Source organism: Macadamia integrifolia, chromosome 5 (assembly GCF_013358625.1).
Source record: "Macadamia integrifolia cultivar HAES 741 chromosome 5, SCU_Mint_v3, whole genome shotgun sequence".
Taxonomy (NCBI): Eukaryota; Viridiplantae; Streptophyta; class Magnoliopsida; order Proteales; family Proteaceae; genus Macadamia; species Macadamia integrifolia.
This window is the reverse complement of record NC_056561.1, coordinates 7955649-7975017: the sequence shown is the minus strand read 5'-3', so window position 1 is coordinate 7975017 and position 19369 is coordinate 7955649.

Genomic DNA, 19369 nt, shown 5'->3' with positions numbered 1-19369 from the left:
ACCCGGCTATCCGGTGCACGTTGGGTATTTTCACTCTTAGTCGTGTTTAGATGTAAAAGAAGTGGCGGGCAGCGATCTATCCCTATTTTTATTTATATTTTTATTTTTTCTGTCACAAGCTATATAGTATTCCTTATACAGGCAAAACCTCCTGAACCAGACCCAGCCTGAGAAAACTCAAGCCTTGTTATGGACTTGAAGTTGTGATCAGATGAACAAGTTCAAACCCAGGTAGGGTTGAGTTGAGTCCAACTTGTCTTGTCGTCTAAGACCTTGGTTGAGCCCTTGTTAGATTCTTCCTTTCCCCACTTTTTTTGGATAAAATTTCTCTATACTTATGATAAAGAGAGAATCTCTACATCTAAGGACAAATAACCCTTCGGATTAGTATGTGGAAGGGTATTTTTGACCCTGTACAATTGGGGTGAGAGTTTGATAATAGCATAAGAATAGGTCTTCACATGGTCCCATCACTTGTGGAGAATAAAATTTTCTATTCCATAGGTGAAGTAAAACTTTAGTCCATCTTTAATTCGATCATTCATTCATTGTCAATAAATTCCCCCAAAAGTTCAGTAAAAAATATTAATTTTTTAAATAGAAAGATTCTCAGAATCAAGGGTCATTATTCTTCCCTCCGCGGTAAGAAATCCGAGTTTGCCACAAAGTCATACCCAACTGCCATAAACATAGGGAATCTCTTCTCGTAGATGAAAAACCCTGTCATTTTCTAATGATACATTTATAGTGTTTTTTTTCCCCTTTCAAACATACATATGGCGTTGAAAATTTGCATATTTCATGCTTTGACCATATTATCCACACAAACTTTTGCCCTATTATTTCTTCTTGTCATTTTCTTTTCTGTATGATTCGTTACTACATATTTTCATATTACTTTTTTATTATGGTACCACATTATTCCCAAACTTATGCCACATTGTATCCCACCCCCCATCCTATCTGAATTTACTCAATCTTTCCATGAAACATAGGCCCTAAACTTGCTTGCAGAAGCCATATTATTCCCCACGACCTCCCCCAAATAAAAAAAAAAAAAAAAAAAAGGGAATGATCTACCATTATTAACTTAAAATTAATATTATATCACTAAAAAATTCCTTTGTAATCACTCTTCCTCTCTTCCTACTATTATGGCTCTGGGAAGGAGAGAAGCTTATAACTTCAGTTTAATGATCAAATCTGATCTCCAGTAGTCATCTTTGGCTGCTGTAGGAAAATTTTCATTTTAAGAAAAAGGAATAACCTACAGCACTTCAAAAGTGCCCATCACAAAAACAGGTTCAGATCCCGAAAACAAAATTAGAGGAATAATCCTAACAGAAGCCGCCACAAAAGTTGTTAATTATAATATACATAATCTTCCTTGGGCAGTCAAGAGAAAAACATGTTCCATGGTCCAGACTCCAGAGATCCCAAAACATTGTTAATTGGTTAAAATTATCAAGTGGGTTTAGATTAAAATTGTATTAGGTACACTACCCCCTTTTTGGAATACCTAGAGCATATCATAAGCCAAGACTAATGTATGACACAACTTGTTCTAGAATTCAAACAGTAGTCACAAGTCAAAGGTTGACCTGTTCTATTGTCATAGTGGATGAAATGGAGCCGTCCCTTGGTCTCTAATCTGCGTCGAAGAAGCAATATTTATCTGTTCAAGGACCATCAAAACGGATAGGGTTGATGGGACATAGATGGCACAGACCCTCAAATCTCTGAAGGTAGATGATGGTTGACTTGAGTATGACGGGTTTTGGACTGTCCTTTCCCGCCCTTTTCTTGCCTTATAGTAAGACTCTTATTTCCTTTTTCCAATAAAATGATAATCATTCCCCCCAAAAGAAAGTTCTTGAAATTCTTATGTCCTTTTTCCAATAAAATGATAATCATTCCCCCCAAAAGAAAGTTCTTGAAATTCTTATGTCGGTCATAGATTTCGATTATATGGTATTTGAATTTTTCATCCTATATCAAATATAACTTGTTTATTCTTACATTTGTGCCAATCAATAATATTACCGTTGGTTTGTACATGAGCTGGTGAGGCTGTAGTCAAATACGTAAGGTGGCTGGAGTCTTTGTTCTTTGTCCTTTTCCAATCAAATACACATTGTCGCACAATAGAGGATGCCTGTCTATCACGAACTTGGTGAGGTGATTCAAATATGCAAGTTTAGAATTCTTTATCTTTATGAGTTGGTGCTGAAAATGGTTTCAAATATTGGTATCGTATCGACTGACATAGTATTGAAACTTAATCGATAAAAATTGGTTATCTGTATCATTTAGGGGTAAAATAGTAAAAGAAATTATATTTTTTTTGAAAAAACAAAGGCAAAAGTGACAATTACCTAAATCCATGTTGATGAATGAGTATGTTGTCGGTATAGATCATGACACGAGATCCCACATTGTATTTGGTTTTACATGTAGTAGTACTATTTATCACATACATCCAACTTAGTTTATACATATATTACCTATGAATTTTTAGCAACACAACCCCTTTCTCTAAATATTCTTTTACAAAATGGACTAACAACTTCACAAATAGGATGAGTCTCAAAAAATTGACAAGTGTACAAGGAACTTCAACTAGCTAGCGCGAAAATTATTTTTGATATAAAAATACATAAAAAATAAGTTAATATAATAAAATTAAGTTGATATAAAACTTTTGATATTTTATACGAGTACTAAATCAAATAAAAAAAAAAAAAAAGAGAGGGAGGAAAAAGGGGTATAAGTACCACTGTTGGAAAACTAGGTTTTCGAACTTCACTCAAGCTACTCAAAATCTGGTTACTCAAATGAGTAAGTAATGTGTCAAGGAGAGTCATGTTTATCTATGTGGAAATGCTCCTCATTATTTGTTTGCTTAGCTTTTTTTTTTTTTTTTTTTTTTTTTTTTAATGCTCTTTAAATTATCGGGTATAAGAGTAAAAATATAGAGAAATTAGGTAATTTAACACATTTCTTTCTTCCAACCATAGTAAATTTGGATAAAAAAAAATGTACAAATACGTCCTGGTAGTAAAAGCCTTGGACTTCAATAATCTACGCAAAAAAAAAAAAAAACCTTGAATAATACTTTTAAAATTACAGCATAAAAAATGAGCTCAATAATAATATTGTATGCTTTACCTAATTTATGATTATGAATCTCCCTCGGGACATTATTTTTGAGATATTGTGTAGACTTCCCATAGAATCCATCCTCCGATGCATGAGTGTATGCAAGCTCTGGTCCATCTTTCGATATGATTCTGATTTCATCAATTTCCACTTCAATAAATCCACGACGATGCATCATCGACAACCACCCACTTTTATCCTTAGTTTTGCCCTCATCCCTGCGAACAATCAAATATAAGATGGAGATGAGGAAACTACTTATGGTAAGTCCTGGTGGAGAAGGTGAAGGTGAAGGTGAATGTGAAGGTGGTGAGTGGAGGAAAGCCAGAGAAATACCAATGGGTTTTAACCTGAAAGGGGGAGACCTTGATATTGTGGGTTCTTGTAATGGCTTTCTCTGTATAGCAGAACGGGAGGGTTTGGGTCTCATCTGCCTCTTTAAACCCATTACAAGAGAGATGATTAGGTTGCCCAAATCGCATCTTACTTTGCCAGAAACAATCACAATCCACAGTCTAGTGAATAGCGTCGGTTTTGGCTTCCACCGGTTGAGCAATAAATATAAAGTGGTCCGATTATTTGAAATATTTCCTGCTGAAATCCTCAAGGATGAAGAAGATAATGAATCGAGTGAAGAAGAAAATGAACCTATTAGATATTGTGAGATTATTACTGTGGGTGAACTTTCATGGAGAAAGTTAGTGTTCCCAGTAACAGTACAAGATCAATATGAATTACATGGAAGAGCAGGACTATCAGGATATGAAACACATCCAGTGATTTTGGATGGAACCCACCCTCTATTGGCTGATGCAAGATCCTAGTTCTGACACCGGTGGACACATTCTTGGGTTAGACCTTGACAGTGAGAAGTTTTGGACTATTGATCAATGTCCTCCTCGTAGAGACAAGAGAATTAGACTGTCTTTAATTCACATGGATGGATCTCTTGCCATCATTGATTATTCCTATGAAAATCCAGCAGGTTTGGTGGACATATGGTTACTTGAAGGTGGCAAGACCTCGGGGTTCTCATTTACTTTAACTACTTGTGATATGTCGGAAGTATTTCCTGTGAACTTTTTCCGAGGAAAACATTTCTCAGTCATAGCTAAATTGGACGAAGATAAATTCCTGGTGAGGTTATGGACAGAAGGAATGGGAAGTTGTTTCGAGACCTCCCTTGTTCTCTACTCTCAAATGAAGAAGCAGTATTCCTTTGTTCAAGGACCTTGGAAAACTAACAAGTTTCTGGCACATTGGATGGTTCCGACCCTCATATCTCTCAATGGTTAAGTATAATTCGATCTTTTATTTGTTTGAGTTTTGCCATAGATTTTGATTATGTGGGATTTGAATTTTTCATCCCTTATCATATTTAATTAATTGTTTATTCTTATATGTTCTTGTTAGGGATTCTGATTATGTAGGATCTGAATTTTTCTTTCCCTCTCCCTCTCACTCTCTCTTTAAAGATCATGATTGGAGATCTCACATATCTCCAACTTGGTTTCTAAGCAACAAAAACCCCTTTTTCCAAATATTCTTTTACAAAAAAAAAATGGTTAATAAAAAATTTTGACTTCAATTGCAACTTCACAAGTGGGATGAGTGAAAAAAAAAAAAAAATTATTACTGTAGTGGAGCTGTAACAAGTGTCAAAAATATCAAAAGAATATAAAAATAGTCTATATAAAATTTTGATATTTTGTAACAGGATTTAGTCATACAAAAAAGGTATAAGTAGCATTGTTGGAAAACCACGTTTTTGAAACTTGACTCGTGCTACCTAAACACATGTAGATACCCAAAATCCGGTAATAAGTAAATAATGAGTCAAGACGAGTCATGTTTATCTACATGTTAAATATATTTAATTGGAAACATTCCTCATCATCTAATAGCTTCACTATTTTTTAGGTCAACTAAGTAATTTAACAGATTTCCTTCTTCCAATCATAGAAGATTCAGATAAAAGAAAAATTATGTATAAATATGTACTAGTATTAAAAAAACTTCGATTTCAATAACGTCAATAGTACTTTTAAAAATATAGTGTAAAAAATGTGCTAAAAAATAATACTGTACACTATTAAAATGAGTTTTATTTAAAATTTCGGGAGCAAAAGCACTGCATATATGTTCATTGCTCTCTACATAATTCAAGCAAAATAATAACATGTAAAGGAGTAGAACTTAAATTTATCAAAAAGAAACTCCAAACTAAAATAAACACAATATAGTAATTCAACACCTAATCCAATCATATACATGGCAGATCATAAAACACATACGAAACCATTGACATGAAAAAAGTGAAATATTCTTAGTTTAAAAGGGTTCAGCAACAACTTTGGATGACCTGTCACATGGCATTATTGCATTGCCATGTTTTTTATTTTACCTCTACAGAGGGACAATCTCTGTTATGTGTTAATTATTCATCTTAAACACTAACATTATATTTTGAAGGCAATTTCATTTCTATATTTGCAAACTTGGTCCAGTCATGTAACTAGTATTAAAAATTAAATTAAAAAAAAAAAAATCTATGTTCTTAATGAGTCAAATAAAATTTTCTTCAGTAAAAGGGTGTATATGGCAACATTCAAAAGGAACTATTTTGACTTTTTTTTTTTTTTTTTTTTTTTAGTTTTATTATTTTTAGAAAGTAGATGAGGGATTTACTATTTGATTGCGCAGTGGATGTAAGAGAATAATGAAGTTCTTCCTCTAGATAATATTTTTTTCACACCTGAGCAATGATAAGATTGGACACGATCAACACTGTGAAACTATGGGGGGAGGATGTGACCTTTGAACAAAACAATGTTATGCTAAGAAACAAGGTATCTCTTGATTTGACCAAGTCCTAAGCTGAGGAGGAACTAAAGGGATTGAATTTCTCTGTGGCGCAACAGAGCGTCTAGCACATATCCAACTGCCAAAAACACTCAAGTACGGAGCCCAAGGCGATTACACGTAGCTCAAGGCATTTCTAGGAGTTGGATGTGCGCCAAACACCTTGTTATAAGACATAAGTTTTAAAATTAGGGGTTGCATAAGATATTTTGGGTTTCAGGAGTGTAACTTTTTGTTAAGTGGTTTAATTTTAATTTTTTAAGATATAAAAGTACTATTGAAACCGTTGGTTTTGAACTAGTTATAATTTACATATGCTATTAAACCAATTATACATACTAACCCAATTTTTTCAAAAATCAATAGCCCTGGTATTCTATTTATGCTAGTAAGAAGTAGTGTGCCACCCTAAATTTAAAGAAAACATCTTAAAAAAATTGCATTATAATTAAGTAGTTTGTTTAAGAACCATCTTGAGAGCCAAATGCAATATAAAACTTGGAAAATAACTTATATTTTAAAATTTATAATATTATTTTAATAACAATAAAAAAGTGGTATCTCAATAACTGGCATAAATGCCACTAATAGACTACACAAACCCCACCATATCATGCTTATTTAATAAATAAGGGTGCAACTTGTTCTCACGAAGTAAGGTTATCACTTTTTTTCACCTATATTGGTTACGACACGATTTTTTCATAAATAAATGTCACCTAAGTTGAAGAGCTAGCGGCCATTACTGAGTTCATCTTAAACTAGGGGACGGGTGTGGAAAAAAGAAAAAAAAAATCCATGCCCTCCTTGAGTTTGATGGAGGAGTACTACGACAACCAATCAGATATATGCTGAAAATAATTTTTTTTTATCCTCTATTAATATGTAATTATATGGTCCTACACAAAGTTTTGGCTCAGGCCTACTAACGAAGTGGTCACGTTTCTTAATCTTTTAACATCTATAACCATAAATGGTAAAACTAATGTTTCTCTCACTGGTGCTGATGTATACTATTTTCTTAGTTAATGCAAATGAATTTTTTTTTTTCCTCATAAAAAAGAAAAAAAAAATAATCAAACTCTAACATCAGATTTTAAGGGAATTTCATTTCTATATATACAAACTTGGTCCAGCCATGCAACTAGTATAAAAAATTAAGGAAAAAGAAAGGAATGCTAGCACATTACCTAGGAATAAGGCATGCTAGCACTCTATTGGTCGTTAGATGATAAAGTAGGAATATATGCCATTGGATGAAAAATGGCAATACATGTAATATATCCAATGCAAATGGTCTTAGAATAAATGATATAGTATTATATGAAATACGTAGTGCATAGTTGTACACTTACTTCCTCACCTCTCGCCGCCGCCGTGATCCACCAGCGGAACATCTCCCTTCCCCCTCGTTCTCCCTCTCGCCATTGCAATCCTCCAGCTCAACATCTCCTCCCTCCTCCCTCCTCCCTCCTGCCACTCAACCCACTGACTGAGTATTTACCTCCTTTACCCCCAACCCTGCCCTCACCAAATCGATGGTCTCTACCAGAAACTTTCTCCTCCCTTCCCACAAGCTTGACGGGTTTCCCATAGATTGTCCATGGTGGCTAAAAATAGCCACAACCCACCACCCCCTGCTGCCCCTTCTAGCAACACCTCAGCAAGCCAACTCGAGTCACACCCACTCTTACGAACAAGAAAATGAGAGGAAAAAAAAAAATTCTAAAATCCAAAATCCTTCGTATGTAAGAGCATAAAGGCCCAATTTTGTTTTATTTTTTATTTAAAGTCTAATTCGTTGCCAATGGGCTGACACTGTTTCAATTATGTTTCTTTAACCAGAATGTGGCGAGATGATAAACCACATACCTCTCTCTCTCTCTCTCTCTCACCTGTGGGATGAAAGAAAACCAATGTCCTGAACGGCCAAACTCAAGTCCTTAACATCCTTCCCTTAACAACAGAATCTTGTTGGGCTTGTCTCCAATTTTTTTTTCTCTAAACTCTATCCTTGCTAAGAAGTATTTGCCTCTCATAAACAGGAATCCCCCGCCCCTGCATTTCCCCAACTTTGATTTCTTTGACCTTGGTTTTCCGACGTTGCTCCCAACTTATGAGTTAAGAAACTTTAGAGTGAAAGAGAAGGATTAGAAGATCAAAGAGAGAAAGGAGATGAGGGAGCCTGAGCGTAAGAGGTGGGCGTAGGGAATGGGGGAGTTGAATAGCAGGAGAGGTGTAGCTCGGGTTTGGGTAAGGGGCTGCTAGTGGGGCACCGGTGCACCAGGGTTAGTATGGGAGAGGAAGAGGGGAAGCCAATATCGGAGCTGGCCAAGGAGGGGAAGAGGTCGTCCGAGATGGAGAGAGAGAGAGAGAATAATCTTTGTTGTACCTGGGTATTCCCCAAGAAAATCGTACTGTAGCTGAGAATTTCTCTCAATGCATGTAGATAGGATTAAATATGAATCCAACGATTTAGATCAAATTGACAAAATCTATTAGTCAACAAACGCCAGTATACCTTATTCCTAGGTAACTCGGTAGCATACCCAATCCTCTCCCAAAAAACTAATCAAACTCTATAAAGATTTGTCCAAATAAAAAAAAGGGGGGAAATTAGAAATTACACCCCCTCCCCTGCCCTGTAGTTCGAGAGATTCTTAGGTCCAATCCGTTAGTCACCATGAAATTGAGACCGGTAGTTGGTGACATTACTTGGACTGTGAAGATGAATTGAAGAGTAGGAAGAAAGCATTCAGATCTGAGAAGCTCGTGTTGTTTTCTCTTTGTAACAGAGCTTTGAAATCATCTCCATACCTTTTGCAATGAACGGCCACACAACACCTTCGGTGCACCATAGAACTACTCATATTTCTCAAATTGAACCACAATCTTGCACTGGAGACCAGACACAAAGTCACCACTATCATCTATGTTCTTACCTGTAATACCCCGGATTTTTCTTTGACTTAGTCCAACCTTGACCTGAAGTATTGAGTTAGTTGATAATAGGGCAGTCAAAGTCAATGTTTTTAATGGATGACGTGACAGTCAAAATATAAACTTGTTGTTCAAAGACCAAGATTTTTTTTTCTTATCACCGCTCTAATTTTGGTAAGTTTTTAAATGTTTTTGAATTGTAAAATTCCTTTTTTAGACTCATACCCTTTTATGATAACTATGTGGTGAGGCATAATTGTCTTTTTGGTTGTCGGTTACTTATAGAAACTCTTAATTTGCCTTACTATTACTTGCCTATTATAAGCCATATTAAATATTATATTTTATCTCCCCACCACACATTATTTCCTTATTTGGTTTATGTAGTTATGGTTGATTTTCAACCCATATTACCTATTGTGCTAATTATTCAAATTCATGCAATTATGATTTGACACCTAAATTACTATCATTTTAATTATATTTACTTAGTGATGTTTTTTTTTTTTCCCTTCCTTGTGATATTCAAATCAAGGGGGACAAATTGTCTAATCAAGGGGGTAAATTGATTATCATCTTTCCTTTCCTTATAAGACTTAAATCAAGGGGGGACAAATTGAATCATCAAGGGGTCATATGGGCAACACTTTTGGCCTCTTAGCCTTGCTAGGCAAATTGACGAAGGAGAAAACTGATTGGCCCTTAAAGATTTTATTCCTTCTGTGAATTAGGAAGAGAGATTAGAAAATAAAAAGAGAAGAGGGTAGGTTGGCAACCTCTCACAAGGCTGTAGATTTTGAAAAGAGAGAGAGAGAGAGAGAGAGAGAGAGAGAGAGAGAGAGAGAGAGAGAGAGAGAGTGGGTCACCCTCATCTTTTTCCCCTCTTGGAGATTCAAGTGAGAGAGAAGAAGAAGAAGAAATGTCCAACCTCTTCCCTTAACTTCGTTTGATTAGGAGGGAGACGTTCGTTTCAAGACCTTATATCTTCTTCTTCTCCTTCTTCTTCTTTTTTTTTTTGCTTTCTATGAAAGCTGTAAGTGGTTTAATTTACTCTCTACACATGGTTTTTTTTTTATATAATTATTAACATGTGATATAATAATTAATTTGTATGGTTATATATGAAGTGACTCATTTTTTTTTTTTTTAGAATTGTTAATTTATTTCTCCTGAAATCTTTATCTATTTATTGGGTTTAGCATTTCACGTTTAATAAATGAAAGCATATTAGAAATTTTGATTTTATTTTCTTTTCGGATTTGTGATTGTTACATTATGTCCCTATGTGAAATTTTGGATGATGTATGCTATCATTGAGTGCATTTTGTTTGTACAAAAACCTCACTATTGATCAAAGTCACAGTACGGTGTGAGCCGTAGTATGGTACGAGACGATAGAATGCGTTTTACACCTTACAAAAACCAATGGTGTTATTATAATATCTTGCATATGAGATGGAAGTGGATCAAGGTCACAGTATGATGTGAGCCGTAGTATGGTACGAGGGCACATTCCACTCCCATATGTTGAAACTATTATTGAAATTATGAATTATGTGAATGGTTTAACACACCGATCAAGGTCACAGTACGGTGTGAGCTGTAGTACAGTACGGGACGGTGGTGTTAAATTTCATTGATCATGATTTGTGATATATATTATTGTTTGATTGACTTGTTAGATTTCTCTTTATTTTCATAATAGTTCATATTTCATTTAAAAATAAAGCTTTATTTCTTTTGCCTTGTTTTAAACTTGTGTAAATTATGATTTTTGCCATTTACTAAGTTTCCACAAAAACTTACCCTTTACAATATTTCAGATGATGGGATTGAAATTCATGGAGAGGGAGATGAGGAACCTATTGCATATCTATGGTCTGACAAGGATGAATGTGGCTTTCACTTGGGTAGATGCTATTTCTAGTTTCTTGATGATCCTATTTTTCTTTAGCTTTTTCTTTAAAGCCTTTTCATTTCCTTTTAAACTTTTCTATGGGAGAAATGTCTTTCATTTTGTTATTTAATGTTTAAGACTTTCGCTGCACATTAATTTCTATGAATTAATTGCATCTTTGTATTTATTTTATTTTACTTATTCCCATGATTTTTAGAAATCCATACTAGTTCATTCCCTAAAATGAAATTGGTCTTGGACCTCCAATATATCCCCATAATTGGCTACAATTATGCACAATGAACTTGCTTTAATTTGATAAAATAACTGCTCAACAGAACCATGAAAATCCAGTACATGGCATGAAATTCTTGCTGAGCTTCATAATTAAGAAACAGCTTGACCAAAAAATAAAAAATAAAAGCAATGACACCAACTGACATGCATCCATATGTATGCAATGCAAGGCAATGCTGACAGGTTTCATGGTGCAGAAAGAAAGATGATAGCATTGGTACTGACGGAAAAAGGTTTACTTATATGATAACGTTGATACCAAGAAATGATTCCACATGTTAAACATTTGGGAAAGCAGAGAAGCAGAGAAGCAGAGAAGGGCGAAATCTTGCTTTATTATCTCATCCTAACATTTACAACATGTCAGATCAGGCAGGGCAGCTATTAGGGTCTGAGTTTGTCGTAAACCCCAACCTTTTTTCCCCCTTTTCATCTTCTTCTCCATTCTTCCTCTCTTCTATTAGAATGATTTACTCACCGATCAGAAGCCGATCTCTTGTGAAAACATTGTTGATCCGTTGTGAAAACCCTAAGAGGACGGACTCATCCTTTCCCCCGCTAATCTTATTCCTCCTTCCTCCTCCCTTCTATTCGAACCAAGATCAGCTTTAGTTCGGAAATCTGATCTTCTTCCTCTCTCTCATTCAAATGAAGATAGCAGATCTGTGGTTAGCATTTTCATTAATTCATTTCAAAAACTCAAGACAACAAGCGCGGCTGAACATGCTTATATAATTGCAGCCACCGCAATAATTTGTAGGTAGTTCTATTTCTCACTCTCTCAATCTGAATAGTACTGGAAAGCTGGCTCATAGCTGTTGGCATCAAACCCAGCCAATGTGCATATAATCACCAATGATCTCAGACAAACTTGGGCAATCATGAGACGTTTTTCTCCTCTGGGCTTTGTGAAACTTGGGAAAACAGAGGAACACGAAGAGCACAAAGCTGAACAGAGCACAGTAGATGTTAGATATAGGAAAATCATCAAGTAAAATGAGTAGACCAACTTCTGCTATGTTCGTTCAAATAGAAGAGAGGAAGGAGGGAGAAGAAGAGGGGGAAAAGGATGGAACTAGGGCTTTCCTCCAGGATCAACTTTTGATCGGGTTTGCAAAAATTTCAGATCCGAATAAAGGGTACCCAACTTTCAGTCGAAATTGCGATCTGACTGTCCACGTGTTATAGGACACGTGTCGGATTTTGAGGTAAGCTCCGCTAGTGTCTGCCAAGTTTCCTTTCCGCAGACAATTTCCATCCGTCCATCATAGATAGGATCCTATAAACAAACCAAAACTAACTAACAAATCCAGAGGCAATGTAGTTTTATATCTTTCAAAGAGAAATCAAAGGAAGATGTAATTGAGTTTTTGTAGGAAATCCAACGAGAGGAATGCTCACTCTTCCTTCTTTTCCTATCGGATCAATCACACCCACTACTTATATTCCATAACATTATGCAGCACAAAATAGAAGCTTATGAACAAACTTGCAATTTTCTCATTAAAACATATTTTAGCATCCAAAACTACTTGTATCCTCTCTTTTCGACCATTTCATTTGAGGAGAAATACTTCACAAGGATCCACCTCACTTTCAGTATGCTATATAGACATTTGATATGTCTATTCTGATCCTTAGATAAGGAGGACATGACTTGGATTAGCTAGCTTTAGGATTTCATATTCAAGTTTAATACGGTCCCCTCAGGTATCTCCAAGCACACCCATGACACTCTTTATCGCTATTGTTCACTTATCTCTAAGTCTTAAGATCACTACAGTTAACAGTAACATATCCAATTGGCAGAGATGGTGAGCCCCCACCCTACCATTTTTTTTTTTTTTTGGGATCAAAAGGAGATGCATTTTATAATCCATATCCTTATGAATCTTTGCTAGCATTCATATAGTGACTGGATTATTAAGAACATAAAGAAGAGTAGTTTGTTCATCTGCTTTCTATTGGTCAGCCCACTATCAAGAGATGTTCATTTGAGATCAAAATGGTAGATGTCATCACCTCCATTTCCTTACAAAACTAACATTAAATTTACTGCTGAGATCAACACTTTATTGCAATGATCCAAAAAAACATACTTGTAAATCTGTTCAGTTCCTTTTCACAAATTTCCAAGCAAATAAGCATAGAAAGGAAGCATAGAAAAATAAGCAGCATTCTCACCAAAATTAAAAGAAAATAACCACATTAAAATAACATGACATCCTCCTATTATTGCAAGATGCATGAAGAAATGGGACCTCCACAGCAAATCAAATGATGTAAAGAACACACACGTGAGCGCACACACACACACGCACGCACACACATTAATCATGAACACCCCACAACAAATCAAATAAATATTCATATATCTTCCTTACTTTTCAGTGATTAATAATAGGGCATGAAATAATGAGGAATTTAGAAACATTTAACATACAAAATCCATGGTTAAACCTGCAAAAGGCGCAGGAATGAATGTCTCAAGTGAGGGGAGAATTTATGAAATTAGCCATCAAAACATAACAATCTAAGCTAAAGAGGAGATTTTCCTGGAGTAACAGTCTTTCTGGTAGATGTTCGGACCCTCATACCAGATTACCTTCTCCCGTCAGTACTCCACAACGCATTGGATTGTTCACAGCGTCGTCGCCGTCTCTTTCAATCAAGTCGTTGGCTTCGCCTTGACCGAAACAAGCAGCAGCAGAAGGTAATGATGGAGGTGGTGCAGGGAACCATTTTGTTTACATTCCAACCCCATTTGCGACAACGATGCTCGCAGGGTGAACAGAGTTGGAGTTGAAACTCCCTTCGAAACGCCCGAAACTTCACCTTCCCGTTTGGAGATGAGCGGCAATGATGATGATGATGGCTCTAGTTCGAAATCGCTGCCCGTCTCCAATGAAGAAGCTCCCTGCTGAGGCGTGTTCTGTTTCTCTTAGAGACGCAAGATAAATTGGGACTTCAGTTCGTGGTTCAGACACAACAAACTTCCCATCGTCATCGTCATCCGGTTCCCTTCGCACCTCTCCTTCATGGTGATCTGTTATTGAGCTCTGTTTCACTATTTCCTGCGAATAGCCCTGAAAGGGAGATGGAGAGAAACAGAGGATGGTCTCTCTAGTGGAAAAAAAAAATGGAATGTTAGGTTGATCCGGGTTTAAGATAATAATTTGAAAATTCTTCAATTTTGTGTTTTCTTGACCTTATGCGAATGGAAGATCGTGGTGTTCATGTTAGTTCTTCAACACTGGAAATATGTTATCTATTATAGGAGACAAGCACTATGTAGAATAAGGCTAACGTGCATGCTTATTGTTTTGAACTTCCATGGTTGAAGGTCAAGGAGATGGCCTTGGCACGGGATAGTGGGAGAGCAGGTATGGCTAAACCATCTCTGAGACTTGGGTGGGATCTTATTTTCTGAATTTAGATAGAATTGTACTATGTAGCACTTGCTTGACCTCGTTGAAAACGTTGAATTAGTTTGAATTAATTAGAACTCATGGCTCTATTGATATATGATTAAGTTGTAGTCGGGATTATTGTGTGGGGTATTCGTTTGATTTGTATCTAATTTCAAAGAAAAAGAATCTTTGCAATTTATGAGAATAACGACTATGTAATTCATTCTAGTAAGGCTTGGAATGTTGAACTATTGAATTCATTATTTCCTATGGTGTAAGGTGGTATTTTACATAATTATTTATTGGGAAAATAGAAATGATTCTATCAAGTGTGAACCATACATATTTATATTTCTTCCTAGTTACAGAAACGATTTTTTTTTTACATTACCATACAACATTTAAGGTACAGAATCACTCCAAAAAAATATAAATACAAAAAACTATGTTGGACCTAAATTCAGTTTTTTAAAACAGAAATGTTACGGTACAAAACCTTAGTGAACCTTGTATGCTAACAACAAAATGATCTCAGTTTTACAACTTCAAGAATTAAAGGTACCGATCCCACTAATAAATTGACATTGGTTTTGGCTCGCTATGTTGGTGTTGTCTTCAAGGCCAATGTAGTAAGTCCTTTACTCATAAGCAATCATACAATCCATGTTTTTATATCTCTTGCCTCCATCTTCAATGTAATTAAATCTACAATAGATGAATCACAACATTGGTAAGATAAAGGGAATTAGGGTTAGATTTAGTTGAGGGGTCCCCATATAGAGAACTCGAAGAAAAAGAAGATGAGAATTACAGATAAATTTTCTCCATTCGTCCGTTATTCTGGAAATTGAACATCATGACAATTCAAAGTATCATAGATGAGATAAATTTACCCTACTATGTCGGTAGGAGATTACAACCACTTGATTATAATCTAACTCTGTTTCTAAGAAGAAAAGAAAAGTAAAAAAAAAAAAAAAAAACCTTATGTTTCCAACATGCTTTGATTTTGAAGACCTGACGAAATCATAGGGTAGAAACAAAAATTTCCATTTTTGGGAACATAAATGAAATTTTGGGTATTTGATAAACCTTGTTTCTTGTAGATTTTTTCATTATTATTTTTTAGACTATATAATGGGAAATATCTCTTTCCATTGAAGATGCTCGGACTGCAGGAATGGTGGTTGAATCAGGTGCTCTGTGAATAGGACTCCGTCCAGATCTGTTGATGGCAGCCGAAGATCGGCGGCCATTGAATTTCTTCGATGGTAGCCGAAGATCGGCGAGCACTGGATTTCCTCGCCAGTTGTCAGTGAGATCATTCTGACACTCAAGAACTCGATCGAGATACTTGTCGTCTTTGGATGTCACAAAACCAATGGCACTTCCTAGAGAAGACTTGCCGTCGTTGGAGGTCGCAGAACCGATGGCACTTCCTTGTTGAACGGAGTTTTTCCTGACAGAGATTGAGATGCTTGCTGTCGATGGAGGTTGCAAAACCGATGGCACTTCCCTGTCGAACGGAGTTTTCACCGGTAGAGATCGAGAACTTGCCATCGTTGGAGGTCGCAGAACCGATGGCTGGAGAGAGAGAGAGAGAGAGAGAGAGAGAGAGAGAGAATGATCTTTGCCTTCACTTGTTTCTAGATTTATATTAATAAATAAAAACATTTTTCTTGCAAAACCATTTTGATAACAAATCTTTTTAAACTGACCATTGTAGGTATGCATACACTTTTATAAATGTCAAGTCACTGGCATTGAAACATTAGTCGCCAAGATCAACATTCAATGTACACGAGGTCTTTCCGGATTCCACATACCTTATGTATACTGCCCATCAAGAAACTAGTCCTCATGTCTCCCATGGTCTGAGCAATTTTGACTTACACCCCTCAAACCCATCACAGTCCAACAATGCATATATAAGCACATAATGCATCATGATAGGTGCGGTCAAATCGAGGCCTAAAACGTGGCTCATCCAGATGATCATCCATAAACATTCCACTAATTCAGTAGACCAAACAAAAATAGTACCATTTTATCAATTCCAAAAGTCACAAAATATATATTACGTGTTACAAAATAAAATGAAAATATCCAATAATAATGTACAAAAAATAACACAAATAAAAGTGTGTTGCTCGACATAATTCCAACACTTAAAACTTAGCAAATGTTGTTTGTTTGTTCGTTTTGACTCTTTGAATCGATCCCATGTTTTTTATTTGACGACACTTGTACAAATGGTGGGTATGGATTTCAAGACATTTCCACATAATCGTGCAAAAGTATATTTCCAATTGACTGGAAGAATCTTTCTTTACCCAAAAGGAAATCATTCCAATCATAGGCACAAAGGATTCTTGTAAGAATTCTCACGATAATCTTGATTCTTCAGAATATCTCGCCAGTTTAATGGCAGAGCTTTACAACAAGGGGTCGACGACATTTAGACACAATATATCCCACCATACATAATATTTTTATTTTATAACCCACTTAAAAAATCATTTGAAAAAAAAAATTTATCCACTTCTCTTTCATTTTTTATTAACATATTATTTTCTAATTTTTAATTTCATTTCGACACAATAGCTTTAAACATCAATATCAGTACCGACTTATTTCACTTTTAATTTTAATATTATTTCGACGCACTGGTTTTAGGTATCAGTTTTTGCCGATATTCAATACGCATTCGAATTGATATTTATTTAGTAATAAAAATGTTTAAAAAAGAACCAATCTACTTATCAATAGAATAAAAAAATTCCTTCATCCATGGAGGACGGTTCACTCACTATTTTAGGCATCACAAATTGGACTAAATTCCTTTACGATGCAATAGGATGTTGAACATACATCCAATAAGACTTAAACACGAAGCCCAAGATGGTCACATAATGTGTTTCTCAAATACCATATCCATCCTTTTATATGTCAAAAGGTCACTCAAGTTATAACAATCTAACAATTCCTTCCCAATGCTCGGCTTGTTTTAGAGGTGTCCTTAAAGTCAGGGAACTAACAATTCCTCACATCCAATACATGATTGGGAATGGTCAAGGTATATTTTTATGGTTTGATCCATAGTATGGTCATTCTACTTTTGCAGCTATGATAGGAAGCAGCCTTAACCAGGCATTGGGAAGATATCGAAATGACAACCTTTCAGTGCTTCTCAATCATGAAGGGAATTGGCCCCCCCCCCCTCCTCATGATAATTTCTTGTGTGATCTCTGGCCCCAAATCTCTCTTATCGCTACAACTGATTCCCATAAGAATGATTATATTATTTGGTAGCCTAATGCAAATGGTCATTTCTCTCTGCTCTCTATTTGGGATAAGATCCGGATGCAAAGAGACAAGGTTGATTGGACTACTCTCATTTGGTTTCCCCTTCACATTCCAAGATACAGCTTTATCGCCTAGGTTGCCTTATCTAAAGCTCTCACAACTAAGGACAGGTTACGGGCATGGGGTGTTCAAGTTGATTCTACATGTATGTTATGTAGGCAATGTATGGAAAGTCACAACCATTTTTTCTTTGCTTGTGATTATTCTTCATCAATGTGGAATGAGATCTTGCATACATGTCAAATTTTTAGAGCATCTTCCCCCTCCTCTTGGGTTGATGAAATCCAATGCACTGTTCAACATTTTGTCAACAACACCTATTGCTCCCAGGTTATGAAGGTTGCTTTTTGTGCATCTATATATCACATTTGGCAAGAACGAAATAGGTGAGCTTTCTCTTATAACCGTATTGACCCTTTGGCTCTGGTTAGAATTATAAAGAATGATGTTCGAGGCAAACTTTTTGGAGTTCGGACCTTTTCTTAGGGTACTCCTCGTGCTCGCAGTTTTTGTAACTCTTGGGGAATTTACCCATCGTTCAGGTCTCCCTTTTTACAATGGGTTTCTTGGGTCCCCCCTCCTGGTGATTTTTTGGCTATTAATTGTGATGGGTCTTTAGATCAGCAAAGAGCTGGTTTTGGGTGTTTGGCTCAAAGTAGTAGTGGCGTTGTCATCTTTGCCATAGCTGGATCGGCTCCTCCTTCCTCAGTGATCACTCATGAGTTACAGGCTATCATAGCTAGTAGGGGTGTCAATTCGTGGCCCGACCCGACTAAACCGATCGGGACCGACCGTTTATAGACCGGATCGGCCTGGACAGTTTATTAAACATGTCGGGCTTAAGCCCGGCCCGTTTATAAACGGTCGGTCTCGATTTTGCTACTTGGACCGTCGGGCATCCGACCGAGACCGATCGAGATCGGCCTATTGTGCACCGGCCTGGCCAGACCCTTTAATGATTGTAGAATACCTATTTTATCCCCCCTCCAAAATTAAAAACTAAAAACTAAAAAGTAAAGACATGTTCACATTTTAAATAATGGTTATATTTGGTATCATTTATTGATTTATTGTAATTTTTTTGGGCTTGCATGAGTGGGCCGGAATATAAGAGCACATTTTAAAGAGGGCCCGTTTAAAAATCGGTTAAAGCCCGTTTAACATTAAACATGTCCATCGCCCGGTTAAGGCCCTACTAAAGCCCGATTAAAGTAGCCCGATTATAGCCCAAGGCTGACCGACCGAATATAAAGCATACCATGCCCTCAATAACTTAGCCCGATCAGTTAAATGGGCGGACACAATGTGGCCTTTGAAAGTCTTCAAGCTCGATTAAGTCCGACCGAAATCGGATTGGCTAGACTGATTGACACCCCTAATAGCTAGGTTAGAGGAGGCTATCAGGTTGGGGTTTCAAAGAATTATTATTTAGCCCGAC